The sequence below is a fragment of the Hylobates moloch genome, unplaced genomic scaffold (genome assembly GCF_009828535.3).
Source record: "Hylobates moloch isolate HMO894 unplaced genomic scaffold, HMol_V3 SCAFFOLD_13, whole genome shotgun sequence".
Lineage (NCBI taxonomy): Eukaryota > Metazoa > Chordata > Mammalia > Primates > Hylobatidae > Hylobates > Hylobates moloch.
Genome location: NW_026652288.1, coordinates 65,906,687 through 65,917,018, shown reverse-complemented (window position 1 = coordinate 65,917,018; position 10,332 = coordinate 65,906,687). Strand labels below are relative to the sequence as shown.

The 10,332-nt window shown below is 41.4% G+C and overlaps 1 pseudogene; it reads left to right on the top strand.

The window, feature by feature from the left end:
- Positions 1 to 1,990: 1,990 nt before the first annotated feature.
- On the top strand, positions 1,991 to 2,826 carry LOC116481074 (U1 small nuclear ribonucleoprotein C-like; annotated as a pseudogene).
- Positions 2,827 to 10,332: the final 7,506 nt, after the last annotated feature.

Here is a 10,332-nt window from a genome sequence, read left to right as displayed (position 1 = left end):
AATTTATCCTACGATACTAATAAAGAATGTGGGCTTACACTTAGCTACACGAATATTCACCAGACTGCTCTTTAGAAAAGCAAAAATTGAGAAACAGCTTAAACCCAAAAGAAAGGGATTCGTTTAAAAAAAAAAAAAAAGATAGATGTAGGGCTGGGCACTGTGGCTCACGCCTGTAATCCCAGAACTTTGGGAGTCCAAGGCGGGTGGATCACCTGAGCTCAGGAGTTCAAGACCAGCCTGGGCAACATGGCAAAACCCTGTCTGTTCCAAAAATACAAAAAATTAGCTGGGCATGGTGGTGCACGCTTGTGGTCCCAGCTACTCAGGAGGCTGAGGTGGGCGGATGAGGCCAAGGTTGCAGCGAGTCAGATCACGCCACTGCACTCCAACCTGGGTGACGGAGTACAGACACCATCTCAAAAAAAATTTTAAAAAGATAGATGTTCCATGCTGCCATAAATGTAAACACTATATATATGTATACACACACATATATTTATATATAATACTCTGACATAAGGTTAAAAGAATCTGTAGTATTCCCCAGGTTAATATTGGATGGATGGGATTATGAATATTTTAGATGTTCTTTTTGCATGATTTTCCCATTATGAGCATGAACTGTTTTTATAATACAGAAAAATAATGAAAAAAATTCACTGGTTGGGGTGCAGTTTGGAGTCCCATTGCTCAGGCATAAAGTGAGCATAAATTTCCCTCTTGTTCTGTCTGCAGCTCATGAAGCAGTTTAGTCCAACAGACAATATCCAGCTTCTCCAGGGCATGCCCAGCACTGCAAACTGCTGGGGACGCAAAGGTGAAGATGGGGTACGTTCCCTGCCCCTGAGGGACTCACGCCGAGTGAGCACACATACACCTCAAAAGAAACGCACTGGACATCTCAGGGAAGCCTAGAATTTGAAGCACTCCTGGGCCTCCCAGAGACTAGATATTACATTAAAGCGCGTTGTAAGGCAGCACTATACCAACGTAGGCTTCCAAATGCCTCCTATCGGAAGAACCGGCCCACGGGAGAAGCTAAGTGCTCTCAAGAGAGCTGGGGTGTGGAGCAAACAGCACGTGAGGAAATGGTTATGTGACATCTCTATGGCAGGCACATACAGGCAGGATTTTTTAAAATGCCACAGCTATCCTTCCAGTAGGAATACTCATCCGATAGAGTAATAATACTTCCCTCCTATAGAAGAATACTACAAGACACTATATTAAAGGAAGACATTTCACTTTCCTTTGATACTAGACCTCTTCTATCTTCTTGTCTGAATTTCAAGTGTGCTGATGCCGATTTTCTTCATTGCAATTGCATGCTGCCCTCTAGTGTTCGTCTATATTATTACACCCTGTTGTAATAGGTTGATGGAGCGGAGGGAGGTCTGGGGGAAAGTAAATGTATAGGACATGGGATAGAACTGTCGAAAGCACGCAAACAATAGCCACTTAAATGGTGAAACATAATCAATGGTCCTATTTTTTCTGTAACAATAAAAAATGTTCTTGTTTTGGGTCGGAATAACGACAGCTAATATTTATTTATCATGTGCCAGGCACAATGCTAAGAGCATTGCAGGTATTAAATCATTTAACCCAACAGAAGAAATAAGACGTAGTGTTTCATAGATCACTAGGGTGATTATAGTTTAGACTAACCTATTGCATATTTCAAAATAGCTAAGAGAATAATACAAATGTTTCCAGCAAAAAGGAAGGACAAGTATTTAAGGTGGTGGCTGCCCCAATTACACTGATTTGTTCTTAACAAGTTATATAAATGTATTAAATTATCATATGTACCCCCAAAGCACATATATCTATTATGTATCAATAAAAAATAAAATTCAAAATAATTTCATCCAATAATCCAAAGAGGGGAGAACCATTAGCTGCTCTGCTCATGTGCAATGCTTCAATGTCACATCAAAACAAAGCAAAATCAGGGAACAGAGTGGTCAACGGGCTACAGAGCAACATGCCTAAGTTTTGTTGTGACTTCTGCAATACATACCTCACCCATGACTCTCCATCTGTGAGAACCTACCATTGCAGTGGAAGGAAACACAAAGAGAATGTGAAAGACTACTACCAGAAATGGATAGAAGAGCAGGCTCGGAGCCTGACAGAACAAAGACTGCATCTCAACAAGGAAGAACACCTCCTACTCTGTTCTCTGCTCCTCCTCCTGCAGGAGCGATGATCCAACCTCCCCCCAGTCTCTTCCTGTTCCTCACCAGGTATGATGCCAGCACCCCATCTGGCGGGCCCTCCCATGATGCCAGTGATGGCCCCCCCTCCTCCTGGATGATGCCAATGGGGTGTGCTCCTGGAATGAGGCTGCCCATGGGAGGTGATATCATTTGGCTCTGTGTCCCCACTCAGATCTCACCTTGAGTTGTAATAATCTTCACATGATGTGGGAGAGACCCGGTGGGAGGTAATCGAATCATGGGGGTGGGTTTTTCTCATGCTGTTCTCGTTATAGTGAATAAGTCTCACGAGATCTGACGGTTTTATAAAGGGGAGTTCCCCTGCACACGCTCTCTTGCCTGCCGCCATGTAAGATGTCCCTTTGCTCTTCCTTTGTCTTCCACCATGATTGTGAGGCCTCCTTAGCCATGTGGAACTGTGAGTCCATTAAACCTCTTTCCTTTATAAATTATCCAGTCTCAAGTTGTCTTTATTTGCAGCATGAGAACAGACTAATACAGGAGGCCACATGCCAATGATGCCTGGGCCCCCAGTGATGAGTCCTCCCACCCTCCCACAATGGTGCCCACTTGGCCCCAAATGACTCGACCAGACAGATAAGAACAGAGGGGAGGCCTCTTTAGATCAGTTTTATATTACTTGTTCTGCTTCACAAAGAGATCATGGTGCTGTGACTCTGGGTGTTTTCTTAACAGCATGAAAAGGAAGACTTGCTCCTCCTTCCGATCAAAGAGAGAATAGTATTAGAGGGGAGAAGTGGGACCAGCAAGAGTGAAGTTTTCATTTGTATTGTGAAATGTGAAAATAAAATTATCAACTCTATTAGTTAAAAAAAAGAAAAGCAAAATCAAGGGGCATATGATGGATAGAGAGAGGAATATCAGAATGAAGATACACGCAGATGGCAGGGTCAGTGCTCTGTACTGCTGTTACATTACCTGTTATTAATAATATCTGGGTGGGGAGCTTTCAATTTACCCTCAAAAGTAAACCATTTCCTTTCCTTTTTAAAAAACAACTTTTTTAGGATATAGTTCACATACCACACAATTTACCCACTTGAAGTGTACCGTTCAGTGGTGTTTAGTATATTCACAGAGATGTGTAAGAACACCACAATCAATTCTATCTAGATCATGTTCATCACCCCTAAAAAAAAATCACACGCCCATCAGCAGTCACCCCCCATTTCCCCAAACTCCACCGATTCTAGAAAATCATGACTCTACTTTCTTTACAGATTTGCCTGTTTTGCCCATTCTATATTTCATACAAATAGGATCACACAATACATACATGGTCCTTTGTGACTGGCTGCTTTCCTTTAATATAATGTTTTCAAGGTTCATCCATGTTGTAGCATATATAAGTAATTCGTTTATTTTTATCACCAAGTAATATTCCATTGTAAGGACACAATACATTTTAATTATCCATTTATCAGTGGCTGAATTTTAGTAATTTCCTCAGAAGACATAATTTTTTTTAATTATTTTTATTTTTTTTGAGATGGAGTTACACTCTTGTTGCCCAGGCTGGAGTGCAAAGGCGAGATCTCGGCTCACCGCAACCTCTGCCTTTCAGTTCAAGCGATTCTCCTGCCTCCACTTCCCGAGTAGCTGGGACTACAGGAATGCACCACCATGCCCGGCTAATTTTGTACTTTTAGTAGAGACGGGGTCTCTCCATGTTGGTCAGGCTGGTCTCGAACTCCCGACATCAGCTGATCCACCCACCTCAGCCTCCCAAAGTGCTGGGATTATAGGCATGAGACACTGAGCCTGGCCTGACATAATCATTTTCAAATTGATCTGTCCTTGTTTTTAATTCCATTCTATAGCTAATACAGGAATTCAGTTACTTAAAAATTCAGTCTCTTAAAATTAAAAAAGGGAGCTGGGAGCGGTGGCTCACGCCTGTAATCCCAGCACTTTGCAAGGCCAAGGCGGGTAGATCATGAGGTCAGGAGACTGAGACCATCCTGGCTAACACGGTGAAACCCCGTCTCTACTAAATATACAAAAAATTGGCCGGGTGTGGTGGCAGGCGCCTGTAGTCCCAGCTACTCAGGAGGCTGAGGCAGGAGAATTGCATGAAGCTGGGAGGCAGAGCTTGCAGTGAGCCGAGATCGCGCCACTGCACTCCAGCCTGGGTGACAGAGCAAGACTCTGTCTCAAAAAAAAAAAAAAAAAAAAAAATTAAGAAAGGGAATCAATTAAACAAATCATGCTCTATCTTGTCCTGAAGAACCAAGACCTACCTATAGTCATAAAATTCTCATTAAAGTATGAATTAAAAGCTATAAAAATAATATGCTGCACACATCTTTCTGAAGTAAGCGCACAGTGAAATCTGCTAATCAGTGATTCTTCAAGTGAGGAGCTTTAACTGGCTTTGCAGGATATTCTATTGGGATTAACAAGGGAGTAATAAAGCAGGTATTAAGAAATCAAAAAGTGAAGTGATTATGTTCATCCATGTTAAGGAGTTTACCTAGACTTCAGTGATCCCCTCAATAATACAATGGTGAAAGATTCTAGAATCCTGCAGCTGAAAACGTAGAGTTCGATTATATTATTGTTACACACATTCCTTTTCATCAACTCGTAGAAGCAAATCCAATACAAGCTAATTGAGCACAAGATACGGTGTTCTTAAAGTTTGATCCCTGAAGCAGTTGTATCAGCATCATTTGGAAAATTGTTAGAAATAAAAATTCTCAGGCCAGGCACTGTGGCTCACGCCTGTAATCCCAGCACTTTGGGAGGCTGGGGAGGGCAGATCACGAGGTCAGGAGATCAAGACCATCCTGGCTAACATGGTGAAACCCCGTCTCCACTAAAAATACGAAAAAAAAAAAGAAATAAAAATTCTCAGATCTGTCCCAGACCTACTGAATCAAAAATCCAGGGGAGCCCAGGTGCAGTGACTCACACCTGTAATCCAGCACATTGAAGGCCACAACAGGAGAATCACTTGAGGCCAAGAGTTTGAGGTTAACCTGGGCAACAACATAGGAAGACCCCATCTCTCAGAAAAAAAAAAAATTAGCCAGGCATGGTGGTATACACCTGTAGTCCTACTACTCAGGAGGCTGAGGTAGGAGGATCACTTGAGCCCAGGAGTTCAAGGTTATAGTGAGCTATGAAAGTGCCACTGCACTCCAGCATGGGCAACAGAGCAAGACCCGGCCTCAAAAAACAAAACAAAAAAAAAAGTCCAGGGGGATAACACTCAGAAATCTATCTATCTGTCTGTCTGTCTGTCTATCTATCTATCTATCTATCTATCTATCTATCTATCTATCATCTATCTATCTATCTATCTGTGTGTACGTGTGTGTGTGTGTATATATATATATATATTACACTTTAAGTTCTGGGATACATGTGCAGAACATGTAGGTTTGTTACATAGGTATACACATGCCATGGTGGTTTGCTGCACCCATCAACCTGTCATCTACATTAGGTATTTCTCCTAATGCTATCCCTCCCTTAGCACCCCACTCCCCAATAGGCCCTGCTGTGTGATGTTCCCCTCCCTGTGTCCATGTGTTCTCATTGTTAAACTCCCACTTATGAGTGAGAACATGCAGTGTTTGGTTTTCTGTTCTTGTGTTAGTTTGCTGAGAATGATGGTTTCCAGCTTCATCCATGTCCCTGCAAACGAGATGAACTTGTCCTTTTTCATGGCTGCATAGTATTCCATGGTGTATATGTGCCACATTTTCTTTATCCAGTCTATCATTGATGGGCATTTGGGTTGGTTCCAAGTCTTTGCTATTGTGAACAGTGCTGCAGTAAACATACATGGGCATGTGTCTTTATAGTAGAATGATTTATAATCCTTTGGATATATACCCAGTAATGGGATTGCTAGGTCAAATGGTATTTCTGGTTCTAGATCCTTGAGGAATTGCCACACTGTCTTCCACAATGGCTGAACTAATTTATACTCCCACCAACAGTGTAAAAGAGTTCCTATTTCTCCACATCCTCTCCAGCATCTGTTGTTTCCTGACTTTTTAATGATCACCATTCTAACAATGGGGTTTTCTAAATATACAGTCATGTCATCTGCAGACAGAGACAATTTGACTTCCTTTCTTCCTATTTGAATACCCTTTATTTCTTTCTCTTGCCTGATTGCCCTGGCCAGAACTTCCAATACTATTTTGAATAGGAGTGGTGAGAGAGGGCATCCTTGTCTTGTGCCAGTTTTCAAAGGGAATGCTTCTAGGTTTTGCCCATTCAGTATGATACTGGCTGTGGGTTTGTCATAAATAGCTCTTATTATTTTGAGATATGTTCCATCAATACCTAGTTTATTGAGAGTTTTTAGCATGAAGGTTGTTGAATTTTGTCAAAGGCCTTTTCTGCATCTATTGAGATAATCATGTGGTTTTTGTCATTGGTTCTGTTTATGTGATGGATCACATTTATTGATTTGCATATGTTGAACCAGCCTTGCATCCCAGGGATGAAGCCAACTTGGTCATGGTGAATAAGCTTTTTGATGTGCTGCTGGATTCTGTTTACCAATTTTTTTTTTAGGATTTTCACATTGATGTTCATCAGGGATATTGGCCTAGACTTCAATGATCCCCTCAATAATACAATGGCGAAGGATTCTAGAATCCTGCAGCTGAAAATGTAGAGTTCAATTATATTATTGTTATACACATTCCTTTTCATCAACTTGTAGAAGCAAATCCAATACAAGCTAATTGTGCACAAGATTCAGTGTTCTTAAAGTTTGATCCCTGAAGCCCCTTGAAGTTTTCTTTTTTTTTGTTGTGTCTGCCAGGTTTTGGTATCAGGATGATGCTGGCCTCATAAAATGAGTTAGGGAGGATTCCCTCTTTTTCTATTGTCTGAAATAGTTTCAGAAGGAATGGTACCAGCTCCTCTTTGTACCTCTGGTAGAATTTGGCTGTGAATCCATCTAGAACCGGACTTTTTTTGGTTGGTAGGCTATTAATTACCACCTCAATTTCAGAACTTGTTATTGGTCTATTCAGGGATTTGACTTCTTCCTGTTTTAGACTTGGGAGGGTGTATGTGTCCAGGAATTTATCCATTTCTTCTAGATTTTCTAGTTTATTTGCGTAGAGGTGTTTATAGTATTCTCTGATAGTAGTTTGTATTTCTGTGGGATCAGTGGTGATATCCTCTTTATCATTTTTTATTGCGTCTATTTGATTCCTCTCTCTTTTCTTCTTTATTAGTCTGGCTGTCTATCTATTTTGTTGATCTTTTTAAAAAACCAGCTCCTGGATTCATTGATTTTTTGAAGGGTTTTTCATGTCTCTATCTCCTTCAGTTCTTCTCTGATCTTAGTTATTTCTTGCCTTCTGCTAGCTTTTGAATTTGTTTGCTCTTGCTTCTCTAGTTCTTTTGTGATGTTACAGTGTCAATTTTAGATCTTTCCTGCTTTCTCTTGTGGGCATTTAGTGCTATAAATTTCCCTCTAAACACTGCTTTAAACGTGTCCCAGAGATTCTAGTACCTTGTGTCTTTGTTCTCATTGGTTTCAAAGAACTTATTTATTTCTGCCTTAATTTCATTATTTACCCAGTAGTCATTCAGGAGCAGGTTGTTCAGTTTCCATGTAGTTGTGCAGTTTTTAGTGAGTTTCTTAATCCTGAGTTCTAATTTGATTGCACTGTGGTCTGAGAGACTGTTTGTTATGATTTCCATTCTTTTGCATTTGCTGAGGAGTGTTTTACTTCCAATTATGTGGTCAATTTTAGAATAAGTGCGATGTGGTACTGAGAAGACTGTATATTCTGTTGAGTTGGAGTGGAGAGTTCTGCAGATGTCTCTTAGGTCCACTTAGTCCAGAGCTGAGTTCAAGTCTTGAATATCTTGTTAATTTTCTGTGTCATTGATCTAATATTGACAGTGGGGTGTTGAAGTCTCCCACTATTATTGTGTGGGAGTCTAAGTCTCTTTGTAGGTCTCTAAGAACTTGCTTTATGAATCTGGGTGCTCCTGTATTGGGTGCATATATATTTGGGATAGTTAGCTCTTCTTGTTGCATTGATCCCTTTACCATTATGTAATGCCCTTCTTTGTCTCTTTTGATCTTTGTGGGTTTAAAGTTTGTTTTATCAGAGACTAGGATTGCAACCCCTGCTTTTTTTTTTGCTTTCCATTTGCTTGGCAAATATTCCTCCATCCCTTTATTTTGAACACATGTGTGTCTTTGCACGTGAGATGGGTCTCCTCAATGCAGCACACTGATGGGTCTTGACTCTTTATCCAATTTGCCAGTCTGTGTCTTTTAATTGGGGCACTTAGCCTGTTTATATTTAAGGTCAATATTGTTATGTGTGAATTTGATCCTGTCATTATGATGTTAGCTGGTTATTTTGACGTTAGTTGATGCAGTTTCTTCATAGTGTTGATGGTCTTTACTTGGTATATTTTTGCAGTTGCTGGTACTGGTTGTTCCTTTCCAAGTTTAGTGCTTCCTTCAGGAGCTCTTGTAAGGCAGGCATGGTGGTGACAAAATCTCTCAGCATTTGCTTGTCTGTAAACGATTTTATTTCTCCTTCACTTATGAAGCTTACTTTGGCTGGATGTGAAATTCTGGGTTGAAAATTCTTTTCTTTAAGCATGTTGAATATTGGCCCCCACTCTTCTGGCTTGTAGGATTTCTGCAGAGAGATCTGCTGTTAGTCTGATGGGCTTTCCTTTGTGGGTAACCCGACCTTTCCCCCTGACTACCCTTAACATTTTTTCTTCCATTTCAACCTTGGTGAATCTGATGATTATGTGTCTTGTGGTTGCTCTTCTCGAGGAGTATCTTTGTGGTGTTCTCTGTATTTCCTGAATTTGAATGTTGGTCGTCTTGCTAGGTTGGGTAAGTTCTCCTGGATAATATCCTGAAGAGTGTTTTCCAACTTGGTTCCATTCTCCCCGTCACTTTCAGGTACACCAATCAATGTAGATTTGGTCTTTTCACATAGTCCCATATTTCTTGGATTTCATAGTCCCATATTCCTTTTCATCCTTTTTTCTCTAATCTTGTTTTCTCACTTGATTTCATTAAGTTGATCTTCAGTCTCTGATATCCTTTCTTCTATTTGATCAGTTTGGCTACTGATACTTACATATGTTTCACAAAGTTCTCGTGCTGTATTTTTCAGCTCCATCAGGTCATTTATTTTCCTCTCTAAACTGGTTATTCTAGTTAGCAATTCCTCTAATCTTTTTTTAAGGTTCTTAGCTTCCTTGCATTGGGTTGGAATATGCTCCTTTAACTCAGAGGAGTTTGTTATTATCCACCTTCTGAAGCCTACTTCTGTCAATTCATCAAACTCATTCTCTATCCAGTTTTGTTCCCATGCTGGCAAGGAGTTGTGATCCTTTGGAGGAGAAGAGGTGTTCTGGGTTTTGGAATTTTCAGCCTTTTTGCGCTGGTTTCTCCCCATCTTCATCAATTTATCTACCTTTGGTCTTTGATGTTGGTGACCTTTGGATGAAGTCCCTCAGTGGACATCCTTTTTGTTGATGTTGGTGCTATTCCTTTCTGTTTGTTAGTTTTCCTTCTAACACTCAGGCCCCTCTGCTGCAGGTCTGCTGGAGTTTGCTGGAGGTCCACTCCAGACCCTGTTTGCCTGGGTATCACCAGCAGAGGCTGCAGAACAGCAAAGATTGCTGCCTGTTCCTTCATCTGGAAGCTTCGTCCCAGAGGGGCACCTGCCAGATGCCAACCGGAGCTCTCCTGTATGAGGTGTCTGTCAGCCCCTGCTGGGAGATGTCTCCCAGTCAGGAGACACGGGTCAGGGAACCACTTGAGGAGGCAGTCTGACCCTTAGCAGAGCTTGAACTCTGTGCTGGGAGATCAGCTGCTCTATTCAGAGCTGTCAGGCAGGGACGTTTAAGTCTGCTAAAGCTGTGCCTACAGCTGCCCCTTGCCCCAGGTGCTCTGTCCTAGGGAGATGGGGGTTTTATCTATAAGTCCCTGACTGGGGCTGCTGCCTTTTTTTCAGAGATGCCCTACCCAGAGAGGAGGAATCTAGAGAGGCAGCCTGGCTACAGCAGCTTTGCTGAGCTACAGTGGGCTCCACCCAGTCCAAATTTCCTGGTGGCTTTG